Genomic DNA, 10,476 nt, shown 5'->3' with positions numbered 1-10,476 from the left:
AAATTAAGGAATGTGTTAGTTATGTCTTATTTATAGATGCCTCTGCTAGGCAACCTCCCAGATGGCCCCCACTGATCTTCGTCTTCTGGTTTTCACTTTGTGTAATCCCTTTCTCTTGATTAATTTGCTTCTAACAACAATTTAGCAACATGGAGGGAGATGGCATTTCCTTGATTAAGTTATAAAAGATTCTGACTTCCCTCTTAGTAGCAGACTCTCCCCCTTGCTGGCTTTGATGAGGCAAGTTGCCATGTTGGGGGGAAGTCCACATGGCAAGGAACTGAGGGTGGCCTCTGGTCAAGTGCCAGCTAGGAACTGAGGCCCTCAGGTCAATAGCCCAAAGTAACCTGATTCCTGCCAACAGCTACGTAAGTGAGCTTGGAAGCAAATCTTTCCCCAGTTAAGCCTTCACATGAGACCCCAGCCCCGGCCAACACCTTGACTGCATATGAGACCCTGAACAGAGGACCCAGTTAAGCCATGTCTGGATTCCTCACTCATAGAAACTATGAGACAATAAATGTGTGTTGTGTTAAGTGGTTAAGTTGGTGGTAATTTGTTATGTAGCAATAGATAACGAATTCTGACGCCTAACAATCTTTCGGCAAAATTGACTAACCATTTTCGTGAGGGGGACCTCTATTTAGTGGGTCTCCTCTTTCCATAAAGGAATTTCTAACAGTATTGTGTCTGTCCTCTCTCCTTATCTTCCTCCCATGGGAATGTTTGGTGAATGTTGAAGAAAAAACAGGTCCCTTGCCTCTGCTCCTTCTGATCTCTCTGTTTTAGATGGGTTACTTTCTGGAATGCTTTCCTTCATGTGCTATTATATTTACCAGGGCAGCTATGTCTCTGTGGAGGAGGCTTGCCATTACCCACCTTCACCTGGGTGAGTTTATTTCTAGGTGAATAATTAAGGAGCCACTTGAGTCCACACATCTATGCCACATATTCTGGTTAGTCTTGCCAATTAAGCTGGTGTTTTGATCTGTATCAGTCTGATTCTTGTGTTCAGAATTAGTTCTAGACTCAAAGTGGGGAGCAGGTAGAGTGATATTCATCAGTGTTCTAAAACCCCAACTAATGCTAATAAAAATTCTTAGTGAACTAGAAATCGAAAGAAGCTTTATTGAAAAGGCAATGAGTATATAGCAGAAGCCAATAGTAACCACTGTATTAAATAGTGAATTAATAAAGGAATTCTATAAAAGTCAGAAATAAGGCAGGACTGCCCCCTTGCTACTAGCATCCAACCTTGTTCTGGAGACCATAATCAGTGAAATATGGGAGGAATTGGAATAAAACATATTTTATATATGGAAGGAAGATATAAACATAATTATTTTCCAATGATATATTTTCATACAGAGAAAATCCAAGATGATAAGCTGAAAAAAATATTTGAAACCAATAAGTACGGTCAGTAAAATGTAGAGAAAAAATAGGTACAAAACCCAGTTGCTTTTCTTCACACATCCATTATCTGTTAGAAAATTTAATGGAAATTTAATGGAAAGGAGACCCATTTACAGTAGCAGTGAAATCATAAAATACGATATACTTAAAAAAATGTGAAAAATCTTGAAGAAACCTATAAAACTTCTCTGATGGAAATAAAGAGATGAAAGACAAATAAATGGAGAGAGAAGTAGCAGTGGTCAATGACTTCGGTTACTCTGGTAGGACAGTATTTACCATATATCTCATTGGCTAAATGGAAAATCAAATAATAGCGGTATAGGGTTCTATAGAACGTGATCAGGTAATCCCATTAATGTGGCATCAAAGTTCCAGATACAATAAGTTTCTGAATTATTTAACACTGTTTAATACTCTTTATAGTTTTGGGATTTGGACCAGGCATATGTCACACCTAAACACTTGACAATGTTAGCAGTCTTCAGTGATCTTCCCTCAATCCTGAATGGCAGGACAGACTCATCATCACCGAGACCCTGACACAAAGCAGAAATCATCTACTCTATGTATTTGCTTTGCTGGAGAATGGCTGTGTAGAATTACATGTGCAGTCCAAAGGGGGTTAACCAGATCCAGCAAGCTGCATTTTCTCCCAAAGCTAAAGAGTGGCTCCCCCTGGAGTCAGAGAGGTGACGAAGCATATGTCCTTTGAGCCCCATCACCTCTGTGAATCAGCCGCAGCTTTGGACAGCCTTAAACCATCTGTAGAGGTTGTGCCAGTTAGAATTCGAGACTCCAGAAAGATGCCCAAAGCATATTATTCCTCATTTGGTAGGTCTTTGGGTTCCAAGACCATAATCTCTATTTACCAGATTATCTGTTTTTGGTAATAAATGTTTTGTTCACATCAATGGCAAGTGTGCCAAGATCTAGACTTCAAGCAGTCAAGGCCCATGATGTGTGAAGGTTCTGTAGAAACCAAACACATAATAAATCCGGGGTTCCAAACACATTCCTCTGGAGTCATCATGACTCTGTTCTTTGTCTCACTGTCCAGTGAAATCTCTAAGTACATCCTATAGACTCTAAAATATATTATAGACTCTAAAATATAAGATATATTCTATAGGCCCTATAGACCTTTAAAATATATTCAGAGTTCCACCACTTCTTTATTCCTTCTGTCCCAGCCTAAGCCACCATTATTTCTTGCCTTGCTTAAATTGCAGCAGCCTCTAACTGATCTCCCTTCTTCTACCAAAGCCTTCTTCCTTTTAAGTAAAAGTCAGAACACGTTGCTTTTTTGCTTTAAATCCTTCAGTGGCTCCTCCCTTCGCTTAGAGCAAAAGCCAAAATCCATACAATGGTCCATAAGTAGAGTGACGATATAATTTGTCCTACAAACAGGGACAGTTTGAGACTTAAAGGGAGAGTTATTATGAATTATTCAAGAACATTAGGCATAAACAAGGCTATCTTAGATAAAATGCATGGTCACCCTACCTACAAAGCCTTACATGAGCTGCCCTCACCACTCACCAATATCACCCTTACTCTCTCTGCTCTGCCCAAAGAGGCCTCCCTGCTGTCCTTTGAAATGCTAAGCATGCTCCCACCTCAGGGCCTTGCTCTTCCCTCTAATTGGAATGTTCTTCCCTTAGATAAGTGCTGTCTTATCCTTTGTCTTCTGGGACTCTGCTTAAATATCCCCTTATTAGTGAGACCCCCCCCTTGACCATCCTGTAAATTACAGCAATCTCATTGCCACTCTCTACCCCTATTGTTCCTTATCCTCCTCACCCTGCTGAATTTTTCTTCTGCTTTATTTATCACCATCTATTATGTTAGATATTTATCTTACATTGTTTATGGTCTGTTTTCTCCCACAAGAATGCAAGCTCCATGAGAATGGGGACTTTGTTTTGCTCATGATTATATCTCCAGCCCAGAACAGTGTCTAGCTTGTAAGGAGCACTATATAAATATCAACTGAAAGAATGCTGAGTGGTTGAAGTGAAGAGACATGAAGAAATCATGACATTCCCTGTGGAATGGCATAAAATATTTATGCTTAATCCCATCATAACAAGTAGGAATAACTTATGAGTGGAAAGTATGGCCATATGATGTTTGTAACATCAAATTATAAACACATATGTCCACAAGCAACATCATCAATGAAAACATAATCCAGCAAACTGTTGAGCTAAGAAAGTCGAAATTCTTCAAGGCGTTTATGTTCATATTTGCTTGCAACTTATTAGTTGATTTGTCCTACTTTTACCCTTGCAGGTACTAAAGGTCTTATAAAAGAAATGTTGGAGAAAAAAGTATATCATTTTGGACATTCTTCCATTGGCTTGACTGAAGACAGTTTGCTAGATTTCAGTCACAGGGTACCCTGGAATGTTCCGTTGACTTGAAGCTTAAGAACTGGTGTAAGAAATCACAGCCAGTTCAATGTAAACAGCCCTTTGAGATCTTCTCCTTCTTTACACGGACAAGCAAATTGGGATCCAGAGAGGTTGTGACTTGCCTGAGAAGGCGGCCCTCCAGTAAGGCTGTCCCAATATGCCCCTTTATAATAGTATCTGAGAATGCCCACATCACCACACTTTTGCTTATGTTGAGGCTTGTGTAAAATATTAGTCAATTTAATAAAGGCAAATTGGTATCTCCTTTGAATAATTTTGTTATAATTTAAATTAATTTGCTTAGTAAGGAGATTGAATTTTTTTCCCATACATGTTTACTATTTGTGCTTTTTCTTTTGTGAATTTCTATTAATCTCTTGTGTCAGTTTAGCTATTGTGTTAATCTTTTTATTCTTGAATTATCAGAGCCCTTTGTCTATGTAAGAGCTCTTATCATGTTGGTGGTCATTTGCCTTATACTTTTGTTTCTGATTACTTTTTGATACATAGAAGATGAGTACATAATTTCCTATATAATTTTTTGCCTTTGATTTTATATTTATAAATATTTCCATACCTGTGTGTGTGTCGGGGGGGAGTTTTATATGTGTATATGTGTATCTTTGTTGCTCTTCTCAGTAAGTGAGGCAAAAGTCATATGGGTGATCGTTTATTACACACAAACCACCCTGTGTCAGTCAATCAGTCAGGGAGTAAATCACACTTTCTTTCTTTGTGTGTGTCAGATTGGTGTGAAAGGAGTGCTGAGGACCAGTATGTGTCCCACCATGGGAACCCTAGTCTTCTGCGCGAGGAGATAGCCAACCCCATAAACAGGAATAACGGGGCTCATGCCTGCATGCTTTTCTACCTTTCTTGTCCTTTCCCCTTATCCTTCCACTATCATATGCCACCTTCCTCTCCTTTTCAAATTTTTGAACAAGTTTGTAGGAATTGGGACTGATTTGTCTTGAAAAAAGGCAGCTACACACTATACCCTAGGTTTCCCAAATGTGGGACTGTATTTTATTTATTTTTGAATCCTCAAAACCTAAAATGTTACATAAATTCTGCATTGTTGAATAAGGTGACATAACTTTGAACTTGAAGCAAATAAGGAATATCTTTGAGAGTACTGATAAGTATACACATAATTTCATGTGTATACTTGAACAAATTTCAATCAAAATTGAGATTTTTGAGTCACACATAAAACAAAAGTAGAAAATAAGCAGTGGAATCAGATACAGAGGGAAGTTTTAGAATCTTTCCCTAAAACAAATAAAAGCAAAAGACTCTATTGGAGCGCTTCTGGCTTTCCTTACTGGTCTTTAGATGGGACATAGACCAGCTCATCCTGTAGGATTTTTCCAGATGTCTGATGCTATATTTTGTAGGAAAAGACTAAACGAGGCAAGATGCATAACCAATGGTTGTTCAGTCTTCACAGTGTTCTTTTTCTGTCTGAACATGAGGCTTCCATTTGTGGACCTGGCCCTGCTGCTTCCCTTGCCCCAGCAATGACCTTGACTGCAGACAGCAGAGATGGAAGGTTCTAGTACTTACATCAAATCCATTTTTGCTGGCGACTCTGCTTTCCTTTGTGCCCAAGTCTGATGACTGGTGTTTGCCCTATTTTCTTTATCTCTAGATCACTATTTTGTAAAGCTTGGGGTTCTGTAGTCTCTTTAGAAGCTGGACCCTGTATTGCTCTTCACAGGAGTCCTGAACTCACCCTTGGCTCCACACAAGGGTTGGGCCTATGCGTCCTGCTGCATTGCTTATCTAATGGATGTTTGCTGGGAATCAGGAATGCCCCATGGCTGAGGAAAGGACGGCCAGCCCCAACACCAAACATGCTGCTAGCTCCCATTGGGCCTTCGCCTGGTTTCTCATGTTTTCTCTACCACAACAGGCTGTTTCCCCACACCTGCAGCTCTTCGCCACCTCCTTCCCCCGGGGATAGGTCTAGGCAGGTTGCGGCCCCTTCCAAACTGCTCCATTTGGCCATTGTTAACTGGACCGACTTAGCCCTGTCCCAAGATGCAGCTGTGGCAATAAGCTAAAGAAACACAACATCAACAAACTCAACCAAATTCCTGATAGAGAGGATTCACAGTTCTACAATGAGCAAGATGGTTTGCCTTTGGCCTTCACACTGAACTCTTCCCATTTGCCACAGTCTTTAACACCACTTACATCTCCTCCACTTCTTGCTCAAAACCTATTTTTTCATTGCAGTTCTTCTAAAGAACAGCTCAGCAGAGTGAAAGGATAAGTAATTTAGAATGTGTAAAGGATGACTTTTTTTTTTTTTTTTTGACGAGGTGGGGGAGATGGATCATGCAGGCTGACCCCTGCAGCTGAAAAATCTCAAAGTAAGATTTATCTCTTCCTAAGCTGGATGAAGCTGGCTCTATTTAACTTGTGTGTCTGTAATTGTTCATGCCCCTACACTACTTGTGAACAACGAACTCTAGTTATTATAAGCAGAAAGGGAACTTACTGATAGAATATGGGGTAGCTAACAGAGTTAATAGGGAGGATGAAGAATCTGACAGGTGCCAAGGGAAGTGGATGGTTGGCACAGGCTAGACCACCACACATGGGTACAGGTTGGAGAGGGTGCTGTGGTCACCACTGCTGCTTATGAGTGTCATTGGACCCTGAATGTTGCCAGTGATGCCACCAGGATGAGTTCTAAATTGTCCTGCTCCTAAGAGTCACTGCTCCAGCCTAAAAATCTTAGGCAAGAGTGAGCTATGACCGTATCCTAGCTGCTTTCCATGAAAGCTTACATAAAGGTAGAACTTGAGATAAGGGTTTGGATGCAGGGCAGACAAAATATGGCAAGTGTTTATTCCTCTCCTAGTAACTTGCTTGAGAATATCCATAATTAATTCGTTTTCATGAAGGGGGACGGTGAGGGAAGACTTACTTTTCCAGGGCAGGGAGCCAAGCTGCAATCTTGATCCCTGAGAGTCAAATGAGACAGATTCCTTCACTCCTGCTTGGAGGGGAACTGGGAAATAGAAAAATCTATGAGCAAGAGGTAGGGGCCTTGTAGGTTCTGATCCCAACTCTGCCATTTCATTGCTTAGAAAAGTTTGTCAACTTCTCTGGGCCTCAGTATTCTCACCTGTAAAATGGGGAGAATTAAGTGAGACAATACATTCAAAATCCCTAGTATGGAGTTTTGCGCATACTAGGCACTCAATCAATGGCCGCCATCATTACTGTTGTTACGTTAATGTTTATTACTTCAGTCCATTTCTCTGAATCTCGTAGTCACATCAGCCTCTTCCCTCCCCCGACAGGTAGCATGTCATGCTCAGGTCCAGCTGCCTGCAGTGGCTGAAGATGTTGGTTCCTCTGTGGAGAAGAGGGATAAGGCAAAGGGCCAGAATGTTACGGAGTGAATACGTTGAAATGTAATTTCTCTACTAGAACTTGGGGTAATTTGGGGATTGTGATCAGAAAATTGCCACTTACTGCATAGAGGAGTAAACACATTTTTCTCTTTCCCCTTCCTCTGAATCCCACCCAAAACATGGAAAAATAGATACAAAAACTCCATCTTCAATTAAAAAAAAAATAGAAAAAGAAACTGACACAATCCCAAACCCACCTAGACCAAGGTGAAATCATATGTGGTGCTCTTAGTAATATTACTAATTATGAATTAATATTATTAATATTATAAAATATCAATATGAGTAAAAAGACAGATCAATTAAATCATTTGACTTAATATAGGTAGCAAGTGGCAAAAAAAGAATTCAAACCTAGGTCATCCAGTTCCACTGCCCGAGCTCTCAACCCATACTGTGATGCCTCTTTGATATGCCTCTCGTTGAACTTGAGCATTCCCAAAATGTCTGAGGCAGAATGTTGAAAGGTATATCCAATGACCACTTAATTAGATGAACAGGGCATGGAAAAGACAGGGCTTGTCTGTAGAGAACAATTGTTGATATCCTTGAACAGGAAGGAGGGGGAGGTGAAGGAACAACCATGCAGATGATCCATTTCCTTTGTCCTAGGCCTAGCCTCATGGCCAAGGGAAATCGCCAGTGTCCAGGCCAAAGAGGCGGGGCCACCTTACCTGGTTCACCAGGCAGGGGGCCTTTGGCCAGAGGCGCTCTCTGGTGAACCAGACTGTTTTTGTGACCCTAGAACCCTGAAGAGAAATATGCCCCTCGAGAAAAGGAGGCAACAGACAGGCTGAGGGCATTTGAGATGTCCAACCAGAGCTGTAGCTGTGGACTGGACTTCCTAGCTCATTTCACCTTCAATTTTTTTTTTTTAAAGAAAGTGGCCAGATGTAAGACAAACTCATAGTATTTAACATGTTTAAAGGCATTTAACCGTTGTCTAACTCCAGATTCTACATAAATCAACTGGTCCCAGGAGCATTTCATTGCATTGGAGAAAAATTATCATTTGGTGCAGGAAAGACGCAAAGTGGGAGAATGTTCATGAAATGCATTGGGATCATCCTTTGCCAGGTGCATCTTCTCAATTTCAGGTTCTCAAGAACTTTTTCTTAAGTTCTACAGGTGGCTCAATCCATGCAAGGAAGCTGCTTTTCTCTTTACAAGGATGAGAAAGGCAAGGAGATAGAGTTGGACGGAGTAATTTAAGGGAGCCTCATGTGTATATGTGCTTGGCATGGAATGAGCTTGAGAGAGAGAATTGATGCCTCACCTTAAGAAAGATTTCCTAAAAGTTGTGAAGATGCCATCCCCAGTCCTCAGGCCACCTTGACCACTGCCAGGGTGGTAGCTGGGGGCCACTGGGGCACCAGAGTTTGCTGGCTTTCTTCTGCTCTTGGAAATACTACATCAGCTGTCCAATTAACTTGAAACAACAAATACATTAACTTCATCATTCTGAGAATGTTCCTATAGGATGCATTCTTTGGCCAAAGCCACATCACAAAGGGAAAGCTGTTGACTTTTTTCTTAGGGGAGAGGATGAGGTGGGTGTGCACAGCACCAAAGGCTGCCTGGTATCAGTAAAGGCTTTTAAGAGTGTTGCTAATGTTTGTTTAATTAGAAACTAACCCCCAAATGGCTGAGAGACAGGAAGTTGAAATAGAACTGGAATCTGCCTCATATTCACGCTGACAGACTCAGCATCTGCCCTCTCCCAAATGGTTGACCTCATGAGGTCAGGGACCATGACTGTGTCAGTAGCATTATACCCCAACGCCTCTCAGAGAGTATTACAGTTTTAATTGTGTTTCCTTCAAATTTATATATTGAAGTCCTAACCCCTGTGAATGTGAACTTATTTGGAAATTGGGTCATTGCAGATGTGATTAGTTACAATGAGGTCATACTGGGATAGGGTGGGCCCCTAATCCAGTGTGACTGACATACTTATGTGTTTTTTTTAAAGATTTTATTTATTTATTTGACAGAGAGAGACACAGCAAGAGAGGGAACACAAGCAGGGGGAGTGGGAGAGGGAGAAGCAGACTCCCCGCGGAGCAGGGAGCCTGATGCGGGGCTCAATCCCAGGACCCTGGGATCATGACTTCAGCCAAAGGGAGATGCTTAACGTCTGAGCCACCCAGGTGCCCCTTGACTGGCATACTTATAAAAAGGGGAAATTTGGACATAGATCCACATACAGGGAAAATGCCATGTGAAGATTGGAGTTACATCGCCACAAGCCAAGGAATTACCAGTAGCTAGGAGAGAGGCCTGGAACAGATCCTTCCCCAGTGCCTTCAGAGGGAGCATGGCTCTGCTTTGATCTTGGACTTGCAGACTTCAGAAATAAGAGACAATAAATTTCTTTTGTTTAAGCCGCATAGTTTGTGGTACTTTGTCATGGCAGCCCCAGCAAACCAATACAAAGGGCCTGGCACAGAGGATGATGAACATTTGTTTAAATGAAAGTTTAAGGTATTGTTTTATCCCTTACCAGCTGTGAGATCTTGATGTATAAATTTTATTCCACAATATGAGATGGAAGAAATGTCTTACTTACTGTATTTCTTTAGATCCAGTGTATTCTGCTCCCCATCCCACTAGGTGGTAGTAATTTTGATGGTATGATGGTTTCCCTCTGCACTATATCTCAGGGTGTTGTGTAGGTCCTTGGGGTCTTATACCATCCAAAACCTTAGGAAAAGGATTTTGTTCTTTGAGCACATGGGTAACTGAGACTGAACCAAGCTGGACTTCTCCCTGAGGCTCATATCCTTGGCCTCCCCAAGAACACCTCAGAAGCATGCTCTTACGAGATTTTGCCACCCCCACCGCCCACAAAGGAGCAAAGTTCAAGTGAATCTCACAACCATTGAGACCAGGTATTCACCTCTTCTGCTTCAACACCACAAACACACCCCCTCATCCCCCTGCTGGCAAATCCTCTTCTTTTTCAAGCTTGAAGAATAAAATTTCTCTCCTTTGCTTATAGCTGCTCCCCTTCTTTTTTCTCCAAGGCACTCGCCTCTCTCCTTACCTCCTCCCCACCCAACCCTGAGACATCTCAAGCAGCTTAGGCTTTCTAAAATCAAAACCAGCAAGCTAGGCTTTACCTTGGCAACACAAACCCTTCTGAGGCAAGCAAGTGCAACAGTTGGGCTACCATCTTCACTGGGAATGGCAAAATTCGGTATGAATGAAAC

The 10,476-nt window shown here is 41.5% G+C and overlaps 1 long non-coding RNA gene across 1 annotated transcript; it reads right to left on the bottom strand.

Moving 5' to 3' along the window:
- Positions 1-7,074: 7,074 nt before the first annotated feature.
- LOC113924128 lies at positions 7,075-8,686 on the bottom strand. Its single transcript, XR_003520542.2, has 3 exons — positions 8,541-8,686; positions 7,619-7,811; positions 7,075-7,205 (listed from the first exon to the last, which is right to left on the bottom strand). It is a non-coding gene; the product is annotated as an uncharacterized LOC113924128 (long non-coding RNA).
- Positions 8,687-10,476: the final 1,790 nt, after the last annotated feature.

This window comes from Zalophus californianus, chromosome 2 (genome assembly GCF_009762305.2).
Source record: "Zalophus californianus isolate mZalCal1 chromosome 2, mZalCal1.pri.v2, whole genome shotgun sequence".
Lineage (NCBI taxonomy): Eukaryota > Metazoa > Chordata > Mammalia > Carnivora > Otariidae > Zalophus > Zalophus californianus.
This window is presented reverse-complemented; position numbering and strand designations above follow the sequence as displayed.